General features: G+C 47.1%; 1 protein-coding gene across 1 annotated transcript in view; it reads left to right on the forward strand.

The window, feature by feature from the left end:
- GALR1 (galanin receptor 1) overlaps nt 1-6,453 on the forward strand; it is a 14,816-nt gene extending 8,363 nt beyond the window's left edge. Inside the window, exon 2 of the mRNA XM_027118799.1 lies at nt 5,339-6,453. The gene's annotated coding sequence lies outside the window, so the exon portion shown is untranslated. The remainder of the gene's footprint in view (nt 1-5,338) is intronic.
- The last annotated feature ends 3,245 nt before the right edge of the window (nt 6,454-9,698 follow it).

Raw genomic sequence — 9,698 nt, forward strand, 5'->3', positions numbered from 1 at the left:
AAAAAAAAAAAAAAAAAAAAAAAAAAAAATGAAAATAGATCTCGGAAGAAATGATTAGAAAAGCTTCTGTTTTACAGTAAAATGATCTAAAGATCAGTGATTAGTTTAACATTTACATCATTTGGTTTTATGTGTATACGTGTGTGCATGGGGTGTGTGTGTGTGTACATATATATGTGTGGGTATATATTATATACGTATGTGTAAATGTAATTCTTACCATGGGAGAAGTTCTCAGCATTTGGAGGAGGGAAGCTTTTGTCTTCGATGCTCACAACCTCTGACCCTTAATAAGCACTGAACAGATGGCAGATCTCTTTTGATATATTTAATTGCCTCTTTGTTTGCACAGAACAAATAGAGTGTGGTGCTGGGGCCTGTGTGTGTGTGTGTGTGTGTGTGTGTGTGTGTGTGTGCACCTGCGTCTAGGCAAGGGATAGCACACAGGTGCAGAGGTGGGGTGGGAAGAGGGAATGGGAGAGAGAGAGGAGAACAAGCGGACGGGAGACAGAGGGGGAAGAGCAGAGGGTCCAGGATGGAAAGCCAGCTTGACTGTCAACCCTGAAGGCAGAGACTGGATTGTCTCATGGTGATGTTTCCCCGGGTCTTCGCGCAGAAAAGTGTTCCTGGTGTGTATACATGTTCAGTTGCTGGCGGATGACAGGGTGATGTGATAAGATTTTGATAGTTCCTTCATTTCAGCTGCGCCCATTTCCAGCTCCCCTCTCAGTGGCTGAGTAGGGCACCTTCCTCTGTGCTGTATCCACCCACCTGGGGACCCCTTAGTGTTAAGGCTGGTAGCACTCACGGGGCAGAGAGTTGGGTCTTTCATCACAAATGTGCCGAACAGTTATCCTGCATGTTTGGAGGAAAATACAAATGAAGAGTGTGATTTCCGTGGCCAAAACAGTAGCAATCATAGTACAGAGCCCTGTGCTTCATTAATGCCAGGCTCTGCTGGACATAAAGACACGTTTTCTGGCACAAGGCTGATTAGATACTAAAACGAGATTCTTAACCAATTTCTGCGAGACTTCCCAGTGGGACAGACCTCCCCACTGGATGGTTCCTTCTAATAAGGAAGCAGATGCGAGGCCCTTTTGGTACCCTCTCAACCACAAGGTTCTTTCAGCAGCTGCTCTTTTTTTCCCCTTCTGGCTTGAAGTAATTCAGCAAGCTTTCTGGCCGTCATTTATACAATTCACAAAATGTTTTTCATCACTCTCATCTTTTAGTCACTTTTTTCTTCTCTGCCAAGTTCCATTAGACGGATTATGAATAAAATTCTTTGAAGAAAAAATAACGGATGTCTCAGATGGCTTGAAAAGGAGCATCTCAGAGGAGGAGAAATTAGTATTTTCCAGATACTTTCAGAGTGAGGAGTAGAAAGAAGACAGGCTAATAAAACACCCAACCTCAAGTACAGGAATTAGTACAGAGATTTAGCACATGACCTTAAATGATACCTTCTTCTCTATCAGACGATGATACGGTGGTTCTGTACTCTGCACAGACACATGGGGAGAGTAGGAGGTGCATCGGATGCACATCCGTCTGTGATTGAGGCCAATGATAACTGTAAGAAATGAAAGTAGCCTCATTCCCCACAGAGGGGACCTGTCTCCTTACCTGCTGACATTTCAAAGGAGCAGAGAGGAAGCAGCTTTTGCGAATCCTACCGAGGAGACGGTGTGGGTCAGCCTAGGCGCTGTCAACATGGAGGAAATACTTTAGCCTTTCACTTGGGGTGGATGAGATGATTTGCTTTTGTTGTGGCCTTTGTGGAATTCTTCACCGGTTCTTCAAACACCCGATTGAGATGTTTAGAAAGGCAGGTTCCTGGGCAGCTACCTAATCCCCGTGACCTATGGAAGCAGAGCCATCGGGCATGAGGCCCAGATACCGGAATTTTTGCAAAGCTCTGCCCTGCGTGATGATGGTGCGCTGATCTGCTGGAAACCCGGTTCGTGGTTGTTAGTACAACGCCTTATTTTGACCAGGTCTTGACCTGGAGCTGGCGTATTCCAGGCGCCTGCTTTCTGAGTCGGGTGTTGGAAGCAGTGCTGGCTGCAGGCCCTGTTCTGCAGTGTGGACTTCTTTCCTGCATTCCCTCCCACATCTTCCCAGTTCCCTGGACCCAGAGGCATCTGCAGCAAGCCTGTACTGCAAAGGAGACAGAGGAGGAAGCCGTGTACCGCCTCTGCCTACACGCAGGGATGCGCTCGCCTAACATGATGCCATGGCCGTGTGGACGCCTGCAGGGCTGCGGGGCTGAGCGCCAGGGCCCGTGTGCAGGGTGCCCACTGCTGTACTAGCTCTGACGGGCTGAATGCCTGTGAAACAGGCAGGAAATAAGTAGTGAACCCTTGCTGACACTAAGCAGGGAGCACAAACATTCTATTAAACTCTTTTGGGAACAGGCTTCGATAAATGATAACAGTTTATATAAGTACCGATTGAGTATTCTTCCCTAATTTATATCGTAATTGTAATCCAGTCACATTTCAAAGCTACAGGTAGACCGAGAAAAAGAACCTCGTTCATGGTTCTGAAAAGACCAGTGGAACTGCTAAAAATAAAAGGTAGATTTTGAATGGACTTGGGTAAACAGACAGTAACAAACACCCCAAAGAAAACATACCATACTCCCCATTGCCCTACAATGATGCAAAGATACACTGTGGCTCTTATCAGTAAGCTGCTGGGGTATATTTCTGCCCTAACCTTGGTACTTAGTAAGAACTTCCTAAAAGGAACAGTGAAGCAGAATATCCAGAGAGTGTTCTGTGAAGCACAGAGATCTTCTTATTGTCTTAGAAAGAACAGACGATGTGTTCCGTTCTGTTTGCAGGTAGAATTATGTCTAGATGGTTTTTATCAAAGCGTCTGGGAATGTATCCCGCACACTGATGGGTAAACAGGTTGACAGCAGACAATCCCTTAATATACGTGAGCAGATTGCTGTTGGCTTTGTGCGTCACGTGGTCGGTGGCTTCAATCTGTATACCTGCCACCCTATAAAAACCCGTCATCGGGTTTGTACCTGAGTTGTTTGAAGCGTTGAAATGGACCAGGCCCAGTCAGGGAATCGTCAGGTTGGGTCACCATCTTCACAGACCAGGAGAGTGAAGCCCAGGGAGGTGACATCAGTTTTCAAAGGTCGTTAACACGTTTATGGCTGATGTCGGTCCTTGGCTTTTGCACGGTCCGCGCACCTTCTGATGGTGAGCTTAGCTCTCACCTCCAGCCCCGCTGGCCACCGCGTTCGCCTTGACCTCGACCTGAGGTCTGAGTGTCTCCTCTCCCGTTTCTGCCTGGGCTTCCTGGCTTCCAGCCCGTGTCTTGGACAGACTTCCTCTCCGAGTCAGTCTGCTACCTCGTGCCCCTCCTGGAGGAGCCTTAATCCTTACCTTCGGGGTGTTGTTGTCCTTAACAGCAGGATTCTAATTCATGGGGAGTAATAGGAACATCATCTTGTCAGGTGGGAACATTCCTGCAGGGCCAGGGTCTGCGCTTCTCCCGGGGAAGAATGTGTGGGTCCACAGTGGTTCCCTAGTTGTGGAATCACTTTGCTCCACCCTGTGAGGTTGTAGGAGAAAGAAGCCTCCTTCCTTCTTTCTCTCTCCTTCCCCTCAACCTCCCCCCCGCACACTCGTGGATCCCAGCCGAGATCCCAGTCTCTCTAGAGGGGAAGGTGGACAGGGGACCTTCAGGTAGTGCTTACAGTGGATTTAGGGTCGTGACTGGGAGGGGATGATGGGCACCCACGCTCTCCTGCTCTGGGAGGTGTCCTGATGGTCACGTTTCCGCTCTGCATGTTCAACACAGTCTTTAGAGCATCACAGCCTGGGCTTGATCTGAGGAGGAAGAGAGGCTACTGGATTTCCAACCTCAGGGGAGAGACGGAAAGCATCTCTCTCTCGTGTCCTTAATATTCCTTTCACCTTCGAGGAGCAAACGCCCTAGAAGAGAATGGAGGGGGATGGGCGCTGGAGCAGGAGAGCGAGCCAGCAAACGTCCCTCCTGTGATTCAGTTACAGGACTGAGACCACAGAGCTGCCCTAAGGCTCTGCGGTCCAGACAGCCCTGGGTGCTCAGAGACGGGGATGCGGCTGCCGTTACCAGGTAGACCTTGTGGGATGTTCTCTCCCCGAGCGCCCGCTGTTCAGAGCACGGTTTGGGATCACAGAGACCGGCCTCCAGCTGTAACTCTGCATCCCGCCGGCGGGGGGGGGGGGGAGGGGGGGGGGCGGGCAGCAGGCCGTGTCCTAGCCAGGCTAGGTCTCAGCGTCCTCATCTACACCGCGGATCATCGTGCGGTCTGCCCGGATGGTGGCAGCGAGTGAAGAACGCAAAGCCAGCTGTCAGCCGAGGTCGCCTCTCGGTGCCCCCCACCCAGCCCTGGTTCTGCCGTCAGGCGGTTGAGCCCAGCTTACACGCTTTTAAGGAAGAAACCAGCGGATGGCTTTCTATTTTATACTTTAAAAATTGTTAATAGCCTACTGTCTTTTGTTCGAATCCCTAGAGATGGAGTTTTCAGTTAGTTGCACTGTTGGCTTTTCAGCGTGTCCTGATTTGGTGGTGATGGAGCACAGGAAAAGTGTCCCAAGACTCAACCCCAGCCCTTTAGGTTTGCAGCCCGTGGCGGGCACTCAGAACAGATGCAGCGGGGAGACGGGGGCACACGCGTGGTGCGCGGGAGGGAGGGCTCCTCTCGTGCCGAGGTTCTTGCCCAGGGAAGATCTTCTCCCATCATCTGCTCAGCAGAAACCTCAAAGGACGCGTGTGGACCCTGCCTCTGATTTCTAGGTGTTTCAGATTCAGGAGTGGCAGGGAAGGCTGGAGACACAAGCAAACAGGGAGACAGGCCCTGAAATGGCTCTCTGGACCCACTGCATGTGTTGGGGGGTCTCTAAGTTTGTCCAAGTTCAACAAGGAGAAATAAACATCTCTTCTTGTCTGTTGAGGCAACTCTCGGAAGCAGCGTTCACGAGCTCAGCTGAGCTGCCTCCCTGGGCTCAGTCCCACTGTGTGCTGTGCGACGGGTTGTAAAGTTACCGTGTTCAGTCTGTGTGTTCCTGTTGCCGTGACTCAAAGCGCGCTTCCTGTTATCCATACGCGTTTCACATACCTGCTAGAATTATTCCCTATGGAGGGTCAAGGCCGGTCCCGGGGAAGTTTCGAACAAAACTGCTGCGCGAAGTGAAGGTTAACACCTAAGGCAGATTTAGTACGTACTTGATCCTGTGAGAATACACAGAAATCAAGTACGTGCTGTAAGAGGCTGGGTTCCTTTCCTGCTGTAATCGATGCATCGCCTTTCTTTTCCTTCTCCTAGACTGCGCAGACGGTGCTGGTGGTGGTCGTGGTTTTCGGGGTCTCCTGGCTGCCTCACCACGTCATCCACCTCTGGGCTGAGTTTGGGGTCTTCCCACTGACGCCCACCTCCTTCTTCTTCCGGATCACCGCCCACTGCCTGGCGTACAGTAATTCCTCCGTGAATCCCATCATTTACGCGTTTCTCTCTGAAAATTTCAGGAAGGCTTATAAGCAGGTGTTCAAGTGCCACGTTCGCAATAAGTCACCTCTTAATGACACTAAAGAAAATAGAAGTCGAATAGACACCCCGCCATCAACCAATTGCACTCACGTGTGAAAAAAGATCAGCGTGTTCTTCGTGCGGCGTTTCCATACTTGTGGAGTAGACACGTAAAAAATACAATGAGGTGTTAAACAAGGCAGCAGCTTGTTATCTTAACAACAATTCATATTATATTAATTAAATTCCACTTATGTTTAAAAAGTACTTTGATCTACCTGGAAGATCCCTAGGTCTAGTGAAGATTATTTCTAAATTTTATTTTATTTCTAAATTTGATTCCATAAGCGAAAGAGAATAAAATAGTTTTATACCTCTTAAGAAATGAAAGTTTAATAGAATTCCCTACATTTGTTCAGTTCTTCATAGGATAAGGAATAAGGACCTAGAAAGATGGCCAGGAATATTTGTGATCTACATTTTGAAGCAAATTTATTTAGAAAACGTGTTTGTGCTTTAGTTCTTCAATTTTAAGATAAGGGGTAATATTAAAACTGTGTGTTTTAAAATACGATCATGGACACATGAAAGTGTTCCCTGAGTTTTATTTTTGCGACCGTTTATATAGAGACACTGCTATTTGATGGAAATAAGTTTAGTGCACATGTCACATTTGCTCCCAGTTGTAAGTAGTGTACAGGGCTTCTGAGTTGTGCTGCGTCTGTCTGCAATCATGAGGTCCATTAAGTTTATCTCAGGAGGTCAGGAGGTGTTGCGGCCATGACCCTGGGTGTCAGCCATCGGGATGTCAATTAAAAGCTATCCTGTGAACTTAGTCTTTATTGAGTTGACTAAAAAAATCAGGGAAGTCACCACCTGCAACTCTTCTAATAGTGGAAGCTGTGAATGAGATTCTGAGAATGAAATTGGACATTAAAATTTTATATATATATATATATATATATATATATATATATATATGGCAAGGTATTAGCTATGCCTTGAATGTAATCTACCCCAAAAAGAGAATTTTAAAAATGTCAGTGAAGATGATGTACAGAAAATAATTTCCATAAATTCAGAAGTTAGCAAGTCATATGAGATAATTGTCCTGCCATGTGGGGAAAGCATATACTAAATGTTTGGTTCGGATAAATTTTGAAGAAAACAAATCTATGAATGGCTCTACCTAGGGATACCATATCTTGTACAAACAAATGCTTTTTTCATTAACTTTGTAATGATGTCTAATGTACATTTACCCCAAACATCATTCCCTCTGGAAATATTAATTTGGGGTTCAAATCCTCATGACTTGAGTTTCAAATGTAGTTTTTGTGATGATTTCATATTTACAATGAGAAAATAGTATGAAAAGATTAAATGATCCTATATTAGAAAATAATTCTCAGACTGTAAGACTTTGATCTATTTTAGGATGATACAAAAGCAAGAAGATTTTTTAAAAAAGAAATTTGTGTAATGTACACCTACCTGTGTCGAATCAGGACTTCATGTGAAATACCAAATTTTAGATCAAAAAACCCAACTCGATGTAAGTCTTTGCACGTTAACTTCTCTAGTTCATGAATTTACTTTCAAAGTTATATTCCTCCAGAAAACGGTGTTTACCTTTGCAACGGTATAAATAGTTCTCTGGACTGAATAGGAGAAAATTGTCAGACAGGGTGGGAAAGCAAGCGCTTTCGTGTTTGATGGCCAGGGAAAAACTATGTGTATGTGTATGTGAGTATTTTTAAGAACAACGTAAGTCCTTTGCACGGAAAATTTGTTTGTACTTTATTCAAATATAGCAGCAGATACATTTTATCCTGATGATGATACCTCATGTGCTTTGCGGAACTTGAAGCTGCCGTTGTAAATGCCGGGACATCTTCTGGGTGTGTGAACGCTCGCGGCTGCACAAAGAGCTGCCTCCTGGTTGCCTTTGGACTTGCGTGGATGACGGCGATTCCCTGCACCATGGCTGTTCTCTTGTTTTCCTCTTCTGTTTTCCACGCACTCAAATGAGGTATTAAAACAAATACAGTAGCTAATGCTGCTCTTTTCTAAAATGTGTTGAGAATGGGCTTCGGCACGATGTATTTACCCTTGTAATGCCTTGGTCCCTCGCAGATGACGTGATCACGGACTTGCAAAACCCAAGTGTGCTGAGTGTAAAAGCAGGTCGCTTCATTTTGTGGTCACATAGGATATTCCTCCTGCCATCGTCATTGTAATCAATTCCTCTTGTTCAGAGTTGAGGTTATCTCTTCCTCTAATGGGTTTTGTTGCTGATGATAACGTAGGTCTGCAAAGATGTAAAACCCTGTAAAGTTTCCTGAGCGAGGGGTTGCAGAAGAACTTATATTGCATCTGCCGACCAGCTGCTTCCTGGGGCTCCGATGTCCTCATGTGTAATTAAAGGGACCCGTTCAGAGGCCCCGCCCCTTCTTCACTGTATAACCCAGCCCCCTGCCTTACTCCCAGCAGCCAGGCTAAAGGAGAGACCCCCAGTGCGTCTTTCACGTCCGGCAGCTGGATAAACCTTGTTTTTCGTGACTTTCAAAGAAAATTGATGCTTTCTCCTTGGATGTGGCTGCTTTAGTGCCCCAGGGCAGCTGTTATTTTTCTGGGCCTTTTCCTTCCCCATGGGGCGGTGGCTCTGGAATATTTACATAGCGGACAGGCATGCTGGCTGTTTCATATGCATAAGCAACAGTTTCGGTTCCCTGCTGGTGAAGATAGGGACTCCGATGAGGAGACTGTCTTGTCCTGTGTTCCCAGGTAGAGCGTAGATAGTCTCTGCTGTTCTGACCACGCATGTGCTCAGCAAGGTGAGGGCTGAGGCCGTTTTCTGAATATCGTAGGGAAATACTTCTGTAAATGGGATCGTCCTACTGCACACATCGGGAGTCAAACCATCGTCGTCCCCTCCTCCGGCTTTCCCAACCCCTGTGCTTCTCTCCTAACTTGCTTCTAGGCAGAGTTCCTCGCTCTGACATATACCATAGTAAAATTCCTCCTTCACCCCAGGCGTACCAGTGGAGGGATGTCTGAACCGCGTGAGCCGTGCGCGGCTAAAAGCTTCTGTGACGCAACTTCCGGTTGGGATCCTGCGGATGACTGCATTTGCTCAGTGTCTCAGTTGCATTGAGATGGTGCAGAAATGATTCCAAGACGTTAGCTGAAACCCACGGTCAGACTTCTGGGCGGGAGAGAATCCATTCCCTTTCCACAGATGCCACAGATAAGCTGTGCGATCCCAAGTGCCTGTGTTCAAGCAGCCTGGCGTTGAGTAAAGCAACGTACTGTTCAGCTTCCTCATGTTCTTGCTTAAAAAGTTATTAAACATGTATATAAACCACGTGGTCGTGTAAGTTGAGTCAAGAGATCAAGGTGGCTCCTTCTGGAGACTTACCATCTAAAATCTGTCAATTTCCAACTGCACTGATTACAAATATCTTCCCGGTTTTAAATTTGTAAATGACTTTCTATTTAAGGTAATCATGTTCTTCTTGGCCATTAAAAGACGTTGCATGTTAAGTTATTTGTCAAGCAGATGTTAACGACTTGTTTGTCTGAGGACGTGTTGATTTTAAAAGTCTCTGTAGTCAGGGTAGGTGGCCTTAAATGCCGATGCTGATTTGTCTTGGAAAGAAAAAAATTGCAACATGGATTTAATTTGTGCTGTGTTTTAATATTTTCTCTTTTCGAAGTGGAAAATTGAGCCTGCAGAGTGATTTTAAAAGCGTCAGCATCCTTGCTGTGGGCTGTGTGTACGTCTGGCGAGCGTGTCTAGGGGAGCGAGCTGTGCGTCGTCTGCGTCGCTCAGCATTCTGTTTCTTTACTCGTGAAAGCACCACAGATGGTCCAGATGGTGGTTTCTTTTCCTACGTGAGTGTGAGTGGCAGGTGCACGCACACCCGCCTCCTGCACCTGGGCTGCCACCCTGGGATTCGGAGGTGGGCAGGTGTGCTCAGTGTGGCAAGATCCTCGGGACGGTCACAGGCCCTGGGCACTGCCCCCCTCTGCTGGGTCCTGCACTCACGCTCAGGGCACCTCCTGCTGCCCTGAGAGTGCGGGTTCTGTCCTGGGGGCAGCAGTAGTGGTGGGGACATCTCAGGGATGGAGAGTGGGAGGGGAAGTTGGCGAGTAA

The sequence above is a fragment of the Aethalodelphis obliquidens genome, unplaced genomic scaffold, assembly GCF_003676395.1.
Source record: "Aethalodelphis obliquidens isolate GAN/ISIS:26980383/991018 unplaced genomic scaffold, ASM367639v1 scaffold19, whole genome shotgun sequence".
Taxonomy (NCBI): Eukaryota; Metazoa; Chordata; class Mammalia; order Artiodactyla; family Delphinidae; genus Aethalodelphis; species Aethalodelphis obliquidens.